Genomic DNA, 15,286 nt, shown 5'->3' with positions numbered 1-15,286 from the left:
TGATCAAGTCACCGTTTCCCATAGTGTCCATTCCACTTCAACAGGTTTCCTTTTTGGTGTTCAGTCAGTTGTCACCAATCAGGGAGAACATATGGTATTTGTCCCTTTGGGACTGGCTTATTTCACTCAGCATGATGTGTTCCAGATTCCTCCATTTTGTTGCAAATGACTGGATTTCGTTGTTTCTTAGCAATAGTAAGTATTTAAATAAATAAGAATTATCTAAAACTGGGAGTTCTGGATTTTCCTAGCTCCATTAATAGTTTAGTTTAAAATATTAAATGAGCAATTTCATATTGCTCACCTAATTTCTCTCTTAAATTGTGGAAAGATTTTTTTAACAGTTTAGTTATGATTTATAAAGAATTACAGAGAGGGAGAGACAGAGAGATATCTTCCATCTGCTGGTTCACTCACCAAATGGCTTCAAAGGCTGGGACTGGGACAGGCTGAAGCCAGGAATCAGGAGTTTCTTCCGGGTATCCCAAGTGTGTGGCAGGGGACCGAGTACTTGAGCCTTCTAATGTCGCTTTCTCAGGTGCATTAGGTGGGAGCTGGATGAAAGTGGAGCTGGCACTGCAGATGCTGGGGTGAGTCACTGTGCCACGCCAGCCCTGGGAATGGATTTTCTTCTGCTGTGATGAACATGAGGTTTTTCTGCTGCTTCTGACAACCCTCAGTAGAAGGTATTGTGTCAGTCTGAAGAGGGAACCGCTCAAAGTCTGCCCTAAGGGAATCGTTTACATTGGAGGGCACTGAGCGTCACCACTTTAAACATTTTTCTCTTTTGCTATGAGTGGCAGGCCTTTACGAGCTATATTTCAAAACCAAATATTGGCCTTTATTCTCTGGGAGAAAATAAGAGCACATGGGGTGTGCGTGATCCCATGTGACTGCACAGTGGAGGGCACTGTGATTTGACTGTGAAGCCTGGAAAGACACCAGGTGTTTAGCAGGGCCTGTGCTAGGAACCATGGAACAGGGCTCAACTTTCGGGTCTCAAGGTTTTGCACAGAGGAAAAAACAAACATTGATAAACCAGTTTGGTTATAAAACACATAAAATCCAGCAATAATCCTTTTCTACTTATTTTGCTATCCGATGACTCGTGTCAAATCCTGCCTGTCATTGTATAATTGCTAATATGTAGTATGTAATGTTATTTCTACTGGCCTCAGAGGGAGAAGAAAAGTATTATTTAAAAACTTAGTAAAGTTTTGTTTTTACCCCCCCCCCTCAATTTTATTTGAAAAGCACAGAGACAAAGATCCTCTATCTAGTATTTCACTCCCTAGTTGGCTGCAACAGTCCGGTCTGGGTCAGACGGAAGCCAGGAGCCTGAAATTTGATTCTGTGTCCCATGTGGGTGGGAGGGACACAGCTACCTGAGGCCACCTGCTGCTCCCCAGGGGTGCCCATTGGCAGGAAGCTGGAATTGGAAGCAGAGGTGAGACACACACACAGGGGCTACTTTAAATGAAGATCTAAGAACACCCTGGAAGTCTGGAAAGGATGAACCTGGTTTATTGAAGGACTGGAGGGGAGGACTGAATGAAGGGTTAGCAAGCATGCCAGTACACCTGGGAGTTAAGACCCCAAAGAGTGAGATCAGTGACACCAAACTCACCTATGTGCTGCACAGTTTGTGGAAGGCTTTTGAAAAGAAAATTTCAGGTTTTTTTTGTTTTTTTTTTTTTTTTTTTTTTTTTTTTTCCTGTGGCCAGAGGAGAGGAAAGCTGGAAGCCAGGGAGGAAGTGGCCGAAGTTACAGGGGCCTTTATACAGTGGGACACTCAGGAAGGGTGGACTTTGGGGCCTTATGAGTACTATCAGAGGTTGCTGGAGGGCCCTGTGGGGTGAGAAAGTCCAGCACGTGGCAATGGGAGTGCTGCACTATGTCCCTGTCGTCCTGTCACTCGCCTGGTCTCTAGCAGCCTTCTCTTGCTTATCACCTGTCTCCCACACCCACACCCCGCTGGAATGAGCTCCACTAACAGTTTCTCTCTTGCATGTCTGTTTGCACTGTCAAGAACAGCATTTAGCCATCAGAATCATTTAAGTGCCTCTCAGTTTGATATTCAGGATCAACAAATGAAAATCACATAATCTGAAATCTGGCAGGAACACCAGCGCTCATGCAGCTACTGCTTCTGCACTCTCCGGCTGTGGGTATCTGGGAAAGATTGTGCCTCCTTGAGCGCGTCCCAGCCTTGGGAATGACAGTTGCTAGGTAGTGCTTTTCTTCTCTTGTCCTTCCTTTCTGTCTGTTTTGGGATCCAAAGCCCATAATTTCACTAGTTTTGCAGGGTGACCACTCTGATCTGGTCTGGTGTTCCAGCTAAAGCTGGCTTTCCCTGAGGCACGTATCTCCGTGCGTCTTGTCCCTGCGTCTGTGTGTGTTCCATGCAGCGAGTCTCTACCAAGTGCTAGCCTAAGGGTAGTGATGAAAAGGTGCTGGCCCTGCCCATGCAGGGCTTGCAGCCTGATGACCTGTTACTAGCAGCAAATGAGGCCCAAACCTGCCACCTGTCCTCCCTTCTCAAAGCTCTTTGGGCAGTAATGGAAAGAAATAAGAAGAGTGCAAGTTAAATTTCCAGTAAAAATACCCAGTTGTTAATTTGCTGGGCTTCTGTGTTCAATCCAGTTCAGCTTCACAAACACCTGCTTAGCTTTTCTAGCCCTGGGCTAGAGTCTGGAGAACAAAAGCTAATAAAAGAGAGACACCTGCATGCTAAATCCTGCTTAGTGCAGTAACTGCCTGTGTCCAGCAGGTAGGAGTAGCATTTGCATGTAACAGATACATGCACATCTCCCATATACCTTCAGTCATCTCTAGGTTACTTAGAATACCTAATACGATCGAAAGGCTAGGTGATTGTTTAAGGACTAATAAGGAGGGAATTTGTACATCCTCAACACATGCAGTTTTTTCCCAGTGTTTTTTAAATTTTATTTATTTATTTATTTATTTTGACAGGCAGAGTGGACAGTGAGAGAGACAGAGAGAAAGGTCTTCCTTTTGCCGTTGGTTCACCCTCCAATGGCCGCCGCGGCTGGCACGCTGCAGCCGGCGCCCCGCGCTGATCCGAAGGCAGGAGCCAAGTGCTTCTCCTGGTCTCCCATGGGGTGCAGGGCCCAAGCACTTGGGCCATCCTCCACTGCCTTCCCAGGCCACAGCAGAGAGCTGGCCTGGAAGAGGGGCAACCGGGACAGAATCCGGCACCCCGACCGGGACTAGAACCTCGTGTGCCAGTGCCGCAAGGTAGAGAATTAGCCTAGTGAGCCGCGGCGCCGGCCCCCAGTGTTTTTGATCTGCACCTGGTTGGGTCTGCAAGTGCAGAACCTGTGGTCACCAGGGCCGACTGTGGTCAATTTTTGAATGATGCCAGCTGATACAATGTTCTTCCTTCTGCTAAACTAAAATCTCCCCCTGTTTGTTTTCTGTGTGTTGGTTCCAGTCTATCATTGGAGCTCTTCATTCATTCATTCAACAAAACACTTTATTGAGCTGCTGTGTGCCAGACTTTGCCAAGCTCCGCAAACAGGACATGATCCTGTCCCCACGCCCCAGACCCCCCAAAAAGATTAAGAAGTAAATCTGCAGCATCCAAGAAATTGCTTAGTTTCCTCGCTTGGAAACCAAGGCTAGTGCTAGGCCCTGCTTCTCAGACGGTGTGAGGACAAAAGGAATAATGCATGCCTGGTACTCAAGGCAGGGTCCAGGTAAGTAAATTCACACTTGCCAAGTGGGTACGAGTGCCTCCTGAGAAGTAAGCATACAGCCCAGCTAAGGGGATATGCCAGGGCAGCACCTGGTCTTGGTGGGGGAGGAGGGCTTGGAGTGGACACCCTGCAGGTGGAGAAATCCGACCTCAGTGTTGCAGGACTAAATAGTGGGGGTGGGGAAGCCACAGGCAACTTAGAGAAAGAGGCTGCAGGGCGTTTTCAGGGCACTTGGGTTGTTTGACCGGGCTATATTTGAGAAAGCTAGAAAGTGAATGCCCTTTGCTGTCGTGCTAAGTAACTGAGATGTTTCCCAAAGGTATGGCCCTGTCCTGGCAGTGGTATAGACAAGGCCGGCAAACCTGTCAGAATGCACTCACTTTGTTCCTACTGGGGAATGTCTTGCAGAAGGGTAGTGATGTGACAGAGTAGGGGACTGATTCAGGAGAGAATTGGGACTTAATGACGAATTAGAGGTAGATGCAGGAGGGAAGGAGGATCAAAGACATCTTTTTTTAAAAAAAGATTATTTACTTGAAAAGCAGAGATACAGAGAGGCAGAAACAGAGCCAGAGAGAGACCTTCCATCCGCTGGTTCACTTCCCAGATGGCCGCAAGGGTTAGAGCTAGGCCAATCCGAAGCCAGTCCAGGAGCTTCTGGGTCTCCCACGTCGGTGCAAGGGCCCAGGGACATGTGCCATCTTCTGCTGCTTTCCCAGGCCATAGCAGAGAGCTGGAATGGAAAAGGAGCAACCAGGACTCAAACTGGCTCCCATATGAGATACCGGCACTGCAGGTGGTGGCTTTACCCACTACGTCACAGCGCCAGCCCCTCAAAGAGATCTTAATGACCAGTGTGAGCTGAGGTGATGGCATTAGTTCAGGGAGAGAATGGGAGCGGTAGGGTAAGTTCAGTTGTAGACACATGGAGTTTGAGGCGGGCTGGCTGGGGATCAGGCACTTAGGACTGCTCTAGAGCTGCAGAGTGGGAGCTGGACAACACCAGACGGACGGCCTGTAGAGGAGGACGTGAGGAGGGCCACCCAACTCCGAATGTCAGTGAATGCCCAGGCATGTCAGGGGACGGCCAGAGTAGTGCTCTGGAAATGCAGAGACGAGGGAGACTTAAAAGAAGTCAGCAGGGGCAAGCGCTGTAAAAGGACAAGAGGATTCAGCAGCTAGGAGGTCATCAGGCAGGAGCTGTCGGGGCGAAGCGCTGGCACCAGGGTCCTGCCTGCGAGAGCCCGTGCAGTGGTGCAGAGCCAAGACCGTGCCTGGAGGCCCCAGTTCAGAAGCTGTGCAGGGCCTGGGCGGTCTGGTTTGTTTAAAGATAAGGAGGTTTGACCTGTCTGTTGACAGATAAGAGCCTGGAGAAAAGGAAAAGTTGAAGAAACAAGGAAGGGAGGAAAAATTCCTGAGGCCGGGAAGGTGACTACAGGGGAGGAACACAGACCCCGCTTCCGGCAATGGAAGCCCCTGGCTACAGATCCACCTGAGGGCACTGGGGTCCTTGCTGATGGACTCTGTGAGAACGGCAAGGGATGGGGTGTGGGCATTTGCAAAGAGGCTTGGGAATTGTGGGAAATGGCAGCATGGCCATCAGGGGTCCTGCACTGGACAGTGTCTGACCAGCACTTTGACAGGTTAGACCGCTGTCCAATATCTGGGATGTCACACTGGCCTGCACTGGATACTGTCTGACTACACATTGAGAGGTGAGACAATGTCCATCAGTGGGGACCTCACACTGACATGTACTGGGCAGTGTCTCACCAGGCACTGTGAGAGGTGAGGCCATTATCACCCTTCCACTGTTTGCTCCCTTCCTCAGCATTGCATGCTTTTACTATGTGGCCTCTGGTTGACTGGGCTATTTTTAAACAGCTCTTTCTACTAAAAGACCAAGAAAAAGTTTTCTTTCAGAAGCCAGAGTCAGAGGAAAATTTGAGTCAGTAATGATTAGTGTTCAAAAGAGTGAGCTGCTTATAAAAGTCAAGAGTTGGTACAGAAATTGTTGTTTAATTGAAACTTTCCTGAAATTTTTCAAGAGAGTGACAAACACAAGCGAGGAGTCTTTGAGAAATGAAGGCCTAGTTGGGCTCTCTATAGGATGTCTAGTGCAGAAACAAGCACACTCTTGGATATGCTATTATTCTCAACTATTAGAAACAAAACTCTACAATGGATGGATTTCGTTTTCCAAAACACTTTTCTTATACTCACCCCCCTTTTCCTGGGATCCTGTACCTGGCCGTGGATGCTCTAATGCTAACTCCCTGGCCCTGAAATTGCTGGAGTTTGTGACTTGTGCACCAGGATGCACCAACACCTATTGTTTGATCAGATCAGCTGCAAGTTGCCACTAGCCATGTCATGTTAATCTCAAGTGGAGCTGCTTTTGCTGCGTGGTGTTTTGTGTACATTCATTGGCTCACTTGGAGGGATGCAGGCGTAAGGCATTGTAGAGCCTGCAGCTGTGATTACTCTACATGGGGCACTTCCTGGGTTCTGGAGGATAGTCCCATTTCTTGTCCCCACATAATTCTAATAGTTCCCCTTTTACAAGATGCTGCTTTCAGGACACAGCGCCCTCTTGATGCTATGCTCTGTGAGACCTTCCACCAGTGCTAGGAGTCTGCGGTTCTCTCACACTGGCGTGGGGTTCCTTTGTAAGCCACTCTTAGACAGCCTAAGGCCAGGTTTGCAGGTTTGCCACCTGCCTCCTAACAAGGGTAAAGGACTCCGAGGTGCACACTTCTGTTTAATCTCACTCCTTTGTTTATTTCTTCTTGTTCGTTTTTTTCTCACCTATGTCTTTTTTATATCTGAAATTTTATGTATCTTTGTAGCTATCTTAAATTCTCTTTGAAATAAGGCCGTGAATAAAGAAGCACAGAACAAACGAATTTTCTGATATTTCTCTGTAATTTCTTTGATATTCTTGGATGACTGAGAGTGGCTTGTTGTCAGCCTGATTGCTAAAGGTTTCCCATTTTTGTCTGTTTTCTTAACCGTAGTAACTCTTGAAGGGATTATCAGAATCTTGACAAACCGGATGCATTATTAAGAGTGAATGGGGATGGGGGCCAACCCTGAGCTTCTTCCTGGTCGCCCACAGGGGTGCAGGGGCCCAAGCACGTAGGCCTCTTCTGCTGCTTTCTCAGGCTCTTGGGAGGGAGCTTAATCTGAAGAGGGATAGCTGGCCATGCAGTGGCACCCATACAGGATGCCAGTGCTGGGGGCAGCAGCTTCACCTGCTATGCTACAACACTGGCCCCCACTCTTTCTTCTTTTAAGCAAAAAAGTTTGAAAATTATTTACGGCTTCTTTACTAGCAGCATAGGAAGCTAAATATTGGTTTTCACACAGCTGAACACCTCAATATTGGATAAAGACAGTACACCAAAATGCTTTGAAGCATTTTGTGGAATTTGCAGTAAAATAAGGAAAACCACCAAGATTTCCACCCACACCCAACAGAAACAGATGAAACGAATAGCAAGCTGACAGCAGAGAGCTACCCGTCTGAAGATCAGGAACCTAGACGCGGGCATCACACAGCACTCATGGGTGCAGAAATGGAGGTCCCAAGGCCTCTGGACTTGAAGCCAATCTGAAATGCCCACCAAATGAAACCAGCATTGAAGATCCTGCAGCCTTGGGGAATGGGTAACTGCGGCAAATCCCTGGCAGTAACAGGAGCGATAAGAGGCCTTACTATCTCTGGCCACAGCTTCCTGAGAAAAAAAGATAAAAGCAATGAAACGTCTAAAGGGTTCTCCCATGGGTCAGGCTTGAGACTCCTCATGGTCAGGACAAGAAATTAAAGTACCCAAGGTTGGTGGCACCGTGTCCTGGCACTTAAAAGAAATAATCAGAAATCTGTTCTGCTGGAAAACAATCTTTCATCTAAACCACCAGTATCTCCTCCATGGAAAGTCAGCCATAGATTAATTCATAATAAAATATTAAACCAATGGGCAAGAAATAAGAGACAACACATTCAGATTTATAACGACTTCCAAGATTAGCTTTATATTGTGATGTATGGAACAGGACAGAACTAAATGTGAGGTATTTCAATAGGTAAAAGATAAAATTGAAAAGAAGAAGGAAAAAGGCACCACCAACACAGGACAGGTAGAACTGCAAAGGAACCAGAGACATCTCTGAGGGAGAAAGCTACGGTAATTATCACTTAAGCACAATGGACAGGCTCAGCAACGGATTAGGCAAAGAAGAAAAAATTAACGAGTTGGAAAAAAATATGAAACTGTTACCTAGAACAGATCACAGACTTTCAAGCAGATGGAAAATAGGAAAGAAAGGTAAAAAAAATGTGAAATATATATAAAAAAGAATAGAGAAAACATTTAAAAATATTTGTAAATATATGTATGTGTTGTAACTTACAAAACCAAGGAAAACATTTCTCAGATTCAAGAAGTCCTGTGAATCCCAACCAGGATAAATAAGAAGAAATCCACACTTGGACACGCTGTAGTGAAACTGTACTACCCCAAAAACAAACAGAACACACGAGTAGGAAGCCAGAGACAACCCTTGCAGGGCAGCAGTTGAGTCAGACTTCTCAAAAGCACCCAAGCAAGCAGAAGAATGGAAAAGCTGTCTGTGACCCCAGCAGGATAATCTTTCAACAGTGATATTGAAATAAAGATGTTTCCATATCAAGAAAAATACTGTAATCTAAAAGTTCTCAGCATAAAGTATTCAAAAAAGCAAAAACAACCATTTCCTTCCATGCCTTCTCTCTCTATAATCAAGAGAACAATTAAAATTATAACAAAGCTGAACCCCGTTGACTATCACTGGGAGTCACTGCTTAATGTTATAACATTGCCAGCTAGACTCAGGCCATTCTGTCTTCCCAGAACCACAATGACATGGAACAGACACGGAAACCTTGTTGAGGGTGCATGTTTCCTGCACACATGCGTGTTTGGTGCCCTCTTCTAAACATCTCTCATGAATATTAGGCCAATAAAAGCATAGGGCATTCATTTTGTAGAAGACTAAGCAAAATTGGGTTTTCAGTTCCATGGGCAATCAGGAAAGACAACAGGGGCCGGCATGTGGTGTAATGGGCTAGGCTTCTGCCTGTGGTGCCAGTATCCCATACAGCTGCAGATTGGAATCCCGGCTGCTCCTGTTCTGATCCAGCTCTCTGCTATGGCCTGGGAAAGCAGCAGAAGATGGCCCAAGTCTTTGGACTCCTGGACCCATTGTGGAAGAACCAAAAGAAGCTCCTGGCTCCTGGCTTCCGATTGGCACAGCTCCAGTCTTTGCAGCCAATTGGGGAGTGAACCAGTGGATGGAAGACCTCTTTCTCTCTCTTTCTCTCTGCCTCTCCTTCTCGCTCTGTGTAACTCTGACTTTCAAATAAAAAATAAATCTTAAAAGGAATTCAAGGAAGAGGCTCCCAGGAATGGTGGCAGGAACCTGGAGGTGAAGGTTGTTCAGATGCCAGTGTGCCTCAGAACACTGGAAATCAGAACTGACATAGGGAGAGACAGAGAAAGGTCTTCCATCTCTGCTGGTTTATTCCCCAAATGGTCTGAATGGCCAGGGCTGGCCAACAGAAGCCAGGAGCCTGGAACTCCATCTGGGTCTTCCACGTGGGTGGCAGGGGCCCAAGCCCAGGGACCAGCCTCTGCTGCCTTCCCAGGTGCATCAGCAGAGCGCTTCTGGGACTCCATCTGGTGCTCCTATGGGATGCTGGTGTCTCAGGCCGCAGCGTAAACTATGGTGCCACAAATTGTTATCACTGAAGGTATACGCACCTCTCAGGAGGAGGAAAGGAGCACACAGATACTTTTGTATCTTTTGTTTTTTTTTTTTTGTCTGTTTTTTGTTTTTGTTTTTATTTTTATTTTTTATTTTTTGACAGGCAGAGTGGACAGTGAGAGAGAGAGAGACAGAGAGAAAGGGCTTCCTTTTGCCGTTGGTTCACCCTCCAATGGCCACCACGGCTGGCGCGCTGCGGCCGGCACACCGCGCTGATCCGATGGCAGGAGCCAGGTACTTATCCTGGTCTCCCATGGGGTGCAGGGCCCAAGTACTCGGGCCATCCTCCACTGCACTCCCTGGCCACAGCAGCGAGCTGGCCTGGAAGAGGGGCAACCGGGACAGAATCCGGTGTGCCGGCGCCGCAAGGTGGAGGATTAGCCTGGTGAGCCGCGGCACCGGCCACTTTTGTATCTTTTGTATACTATCCCTCCTTTACTGTAATGTGGTGCCTGTAGATATCGCAGGTGGCCAGGCACAGACACTGTGGATCTGATATATCCAGGACAGGGGATCTGTTCACATCGCCAGTGAGGGCTCCAGATGAAGCTGTGAGTGCCCAGCGAGCAACACAGAGGGAAATGAACACGCAGGATCTCCACAGCTGACAGAGCAAAGCACGCGTGGCTGGATGAAGAGGACGCTCTCATATCCCAGACTCTGACCTCACCCGTTTGGGCTCCTGGACAAGAGGACAGCGAGACGGCTCCTCTGAGCCTGTGAACTTCAGATGTGATGCTGTGTTATTTGTGATTCTGCTACTACAGTGACAGCACTGGCACTCAGTAAGTACAGAGCGATACATTGTCTCATTTCATTAAGGCGCTCTTCATCTGAGAAACAGGCTGGCTAAGGAAGCAGAGGATGTCAGGCAGTACCAAGCTCAATCCTGGGAACAACCGTGCCCCATGAACACTTTGCCGTTACCTGTCAGCTTTGCATAAGTCATCACAGTTTTCCTTAGCTTCTTCCGGTTAAAGCAAAACGGTCACTTTCATTTTTAGGTGAATTTTTTAAAAAAAGTGCTTCCTCACTTTTCTTTGATATTACTTCCATGAAAAAATATTTATTTATTTATTTGAAAGGCAGAGTTACAGATAGAGAGAAGAGACAGATCTTCAATCTGCTGGTTCACTCCCCAGATAGCCACAACAATGGGAGCTGGGCCAGTCGAAAGCCAGCAGCCAGGAGCTTTGTGCGTCTTCCACGTGGATGGCAGGGGCCCAAGGATTTGGGGCACCTTTTGCTGCTTTCCCAGGCGAAATAGCAAGGAGCTGTTTGGGAAGCAGAGTAGCCAGGACTTGTACTGGTATTCAGATGGGATGTCAGCACTGCAGACAGCAATTTTATCCACTGTGCCACAATGTCAGCCTCTGAAGGAGTTAACACAGTTTTTTTTTTTTTTAAAGATTTTTATTTATTTTGACAGGTAGAGTTACAGACTGTGTGAGAGAGAGAGAGACAGAGAAAGGTCTTCCTTCCATTGGTTTACTCTCCAAATGGCCGCAACGGCCAGAGCTATGCCAATCCGAAGCCAGGATCCAGGTGCCTCCTCCCAGTCTCCCATGCGGGTGCAGGGGCCCTAGCACCTGGGCCATCCTCCACTGCCCTCCCGGGGCCACAGCAGAGCTGGACTGGAAGAGGAACAACCGGGACCAGAACCCGGTGACCCTATGGGATGCTGGCGCCGCAGGCGGAGGATTAACCAAGTGAGCCATGGCGCCGGCCCCAACACGTTAGTGTTTAAAAACACCCAGGTAAGGCTGCTGCCTGCAGTGCCGGCATCCCATATGGGCACCAGTTCGACTCCTGGCTGCTCCATTTGGACCCAGCTCTCTGCTATGGCCTGGGAAAACCATGGAAGATGGTTCAAGTGCTTGGGCCCCTGTACCTGTTTGGTCCAGCTCTGGCCATTGGGGCCATTTGGGGAGTGAACCAGTGGATGAAGACCTTCTTCTCTCTCTCCCTCTCTCTACGTCTGCCTCTCTAATTTTGCCTTTCAAATAAATGAATAAATATTAAAAAATAAAAATAAAAACACCCTTCTCAGGGTCCCTCCCCAGAACAGAACTTTTTTTAAAAAAAGATTTTTTATTTATTTGAAAGACAGAGTTACAGAGGGAGGAGATACAGAGAAAGAGAAAGAGAATCTTCCATTCGCTGGTTCACTCCCCAAATGGCCACAACGACCAGCGATGGGCCAGGCCGAAGCCAGCAGCCAGGAGCTTCTTCCTAGTCTCCACATGGGTGCAGGGGGCCAGTGTTGTGGTGTAAAAAGGTAAGCCTTTGCTTGCGACACCAGCATCCCATATGGCTGCAGGTTCAAGACCCACCTGCTCCACTTCTGATCCAGCTCCCTGCTAAGGCACCTGAGAAAGCATCAGAAAATGGCACAAGTCCTTGGGGCCCTGCACCCACGTGGGAGACCCGGAAGCAGCTCCAGGCTCCTGGCTTCTGCCTGGCCCACCACCTGCTGCTGTGGCCATTTGGGGAGTGGACCAGCAGAAGGGAGACCTTCTCTCTGCACCTCTCTCTGTAACTCTGCCTTTCAAATAAATTAAAATTTAAAAAAGAAAAAACCTAGACTTAGCTGACCTTGGACTGTGCCCGGAACATAACTGTCCCTGCAGCATGCGCAGGGCTCAAGAACACACGAGCCGCACTTGCGGACACCTCGCAGCTCTGCCCGGGAGCGGTACAGCCGGCTTGTGGAGTGCGGTCCGGGACTCTCTTGCATGACGTCTTCCAGCCCGAACGGCTGGCGTGTGTCCTTCGTCAGGAGCACGGCGTCCGCGATCTCTGACTTCGGTTTCTTTCGGCACGCCGCGGACTCAAGGCCAGCCCGCCCCAGGTCGAGCCCACAGTCGTGCAAGGCCTCTTTAAGAGCCCTTCCGGACACTTGCAAGCCTTTGTCGAGCCTCGCTTCTCGGCCCGTCCTAAGCGCGTCCGCGGCCCGCGTGGCCACCGTGTGCTGCGCGGGGCCGGCCCGGCGTGGGGCTGACAGACAGCTCCAGGCAGCACGGAGCCTCCAGCGCGCCTCCTCCCCAGCGGTCCCCACGGAAGCCTCGCCTGCGGCCGGAAACAACCGGGCAGCGAGATTAAAACAGCCTTGTCCGGAACGCGGACTACGGCGCGGCCAAGAGGCCGGCTTCGCCAGAACAAAGCCGGAGCAGCCTGCCCGAGGCCCAGCCAGGCCTCCCGTGTCGTCGCCGGGGGAGGCCGCCGCGCTGGACGCCCGCGGGCAGCGAAGGCCGCGCGCTCGGGGTCCCCCTGCAGGCGGAGCTCGCAAGTACAGGAGGCCGAGCGCGCACGCAGGCGCGGCGGCGCGCCCCGTCCCGCCCCGCCAGCCACGCCCCCGCCAGCTCCGCCCACCCCCGCCAGCCACGCCCACCGGGGGGACGTCAGGGGCCGGCGCGCTCCGAGGCGGCTCCGCGCCTCTCCGGCCAGGGTGAAGGCGAGGGAGGCCGGCGCCGCCTTAGGTATTGGTAAAACGTCTGTCACGTCTGTTTTTCTGGAGGGAGGATGCAGGCCGGCGGGCCCCGTCCCCGCAGCCGCCCCGGGTGTCCCCCGCCGGCCTTGGCGCTGCCGCCGGGCGGCCGGCGTCCTCCGAGCTGGCCTGATGTCGGCTTTTTTTTTTTTTTTAAATCCTAATGCTGTGCGGACGCGTCCTGGGACCGCCGCGTGTCTGATGCGCGCCACCGAACCTGCTTCCCCCGCGCTGCCTAACGCGTCCCGGTTTGCAGGGCTATCCCGAGTCTTCCTTTTCCAGATACATCCCTCTGGGTTCTCCCTAGCACCCAGGGGGTTTCCTGCTGGTGAGTGCGCCCGGCGAACCTTACCAAGTGGCGCTGCCCTGCGCGCTGTGCCTCGGGGCTCCCTCTTCCTGGCCACAGGGAAGCCTGGACCCTGAGCGGAAGGCCTGTGACAGGCTGGGCCTGCGCGGACGCTGTCCCATAGCCAGCTGCTCTGTCTGGGAGACACCTGCCGGCCTTCCCCCCGCCGCGGCCGTGCCTGTGGCGCGTGACAGCAGGTTAGGCGCCTCACGCTCACCACGTGCCAGCTCTGTCTTCATGTTGTCCTCACAATACCCCGTGCAGGAGGTGTGTCACCATGGCGGGTTCCCACGGCCGGTGGCTGAGCTTCTTCACCTGATAGTGCCCCTGGACGCAGAGGCCGAGGGCGAGAAGAGCATAGCGCTCCCAGTCCGGGGGCCTCGTGGGAGCTCTGGGATGCCGGCTGTGGGTGTGTCTGTGTTCGATTCCCAGGCTCTCTGTGTCTCTCCTTCTCTCTCTGTAACTCTGCCTTTCAAATAATTAATAAATCAATCAATAAAATCCTTATGTTTTAAAAAGGCAGAGTTACAGAGGAAGAGAGAAATCCTCCGTCTCCTGGTTCTCTCCCCACATGGCCACAGTGGCCAGGGCTGGGCCAGACTGAAGCCGGAGCCGCTGTCTTCTTGCAGGTCTCCCCCGGGGGTGCAGGGGCACAAGCACTTGGACCACCTTCTTTCCCAAGCATTTCCGCAGGGAGCTGGTTCAGAAGCGGAGCAGTCCGGCCTGGAACCGGCACCCATATGCGATGCCAGCACTGCAGGCAGCAACTTCGCCCACTGTGCCCCAGAGAAACGCTGAATAAAATCTAAAGAAGGAAAAGAAATAGGTGCTCAGCAAACGCTGCCCGGGTAGTGGGACTGGCCGGGTCTGAGGGCTGCTGCACTGGGCCTCGCGAGGCACACAGCCTTCCTGGGGCTTCTCTCCTGCTCTCCATCCGAACTCTTAGAGCCTCTTAATGTTTTTGTGTCTTTCAATAACAGTGACCCATCGGTTGAATTTACATATTAATGATGAGAGCATGGCAGTTTTCACCTTCTCACTGGTTCTGGTTGCTGTGGGAATGAAGAACTTAATCTGTTTACCGGGCTGCAGTGGTTGCTGTCACGGGTTGAGCAGGGCACAGCTCCGGTGCACAAACCCTGTCACAGTCTGGGTTCTCCAGGACACCACCTTGAGACAAGGATTTGAGGGCCAGAGTTTCTTGGGGGGCGGGGCTGTTTAGCAGTTAGGATACACAGGCCCCCGTCAGAGTACCTGGGTTCAATACCTGGCTCCGCTCCTGCTGGCTTTCAGCCAGGGCAGACCCTGGGAGGCGGCTGTGATGGCTCAAGGAACTGGGTCCTGCGCCCAGGTGGAAGACCTGGATTCCGTTTCTTAGTGCCCAGCTCCTGGCTCCAGCCCAGGCCTGCTGCAGCATTAGAAGCATTTGGGGCGTGAACCAGTGGATGGGATCTCTCTCTCTCTGCTTCACACATGGGAAGGTGGGGAGATTGCAGGAGAGAAGATACTCGGGCAGCTGCTGCATTAAGTGGCCGGAGTGTCATGAGTGGGGACGGTGGGAAGCAGTTCAGAGCACCCCAGCCACGGCGTGGGGGACTGTGGTGCTGGTGTGCCACCCCCAGATGAGTGGCTGGGGCAGCGTGAGTGCTGTGGCGTGAGTGGCCTGCAAGCCCAGGCCAGGGCTGGCCGTGCTTCTGGGGTAATGCAAGGAGAGCCAGGTGCACGCTTTCAGGGGCGGCTGCTCAGACCCTGAGCGTGGAGCTGGCCAGAGCCCTGGGCAAGGCCTGGGCACTGCAGCCCATGCCAGCCCCAGAAGTGGGCCGCTGACATCTGACACAGCAGCTGGGCCTTGCGTATATATTACCCTTCACTTAATCTGGTGCTTTAGTTCCATATCATTGATGTAATTTCTCCTTTTTGTTATTT

The 15,286-nt window shown here is 50.9% G+C and overlaps 2 long non-coding RNA genes across 5 annotated transcripts in view; one reads left to right on the top strand and one right to left on the bottom strand.

The window, feature by feature from the left end:
* The window catches only part of LOC103348935 (spidroin-2), a 74,699-nt gene that overhangs the window by 18,035 nt on the left and 41,378 nt on the right, over positions 1-15,286 (top strand). The window lies entirely within an intron of this gene.
* Positions 4,233-13,717, bottom strand: LOC127492170 (uncharacterized). 2 transcript variants are annotated; one of them, XR_011379113.1, is made up of 3 exons: positions 13,362-13,534; positions 10,455-10,494; positions 4,233-4,455 (listed from the first exon to the last, which is right to left on the bottom strand). It is a non-coding gene; the product is annotated as an uncharacterized lncRNA (long non-coding RNA). The 2 variants fall into 2 exon arrangements; XR_011379112.1 differs by lacking the exon at positions 10,455-10,494 and having other exon boundaries at positions 13,367-13,717.

The sequence above is a fragment of the Oryctolagus cuniculus genome, chromosome 9, assembly GCF_964237555.1.
Source record: "Oryctolagus cuniculus chromosome 9, mOryCun1.1, whole genome shotgun sequence".
NCBI lineage: Eukaryota > Metazoa > Chordata > Mammalia > Lagomorpha > Leporidae > Oryctolagus > Oryctolagus cuniculus.
The sequence above is the reverse complement of the archived record's forward strand: the minus strand, read 5'-3'. Positions and strand labels throughout refer to the sequence as shown.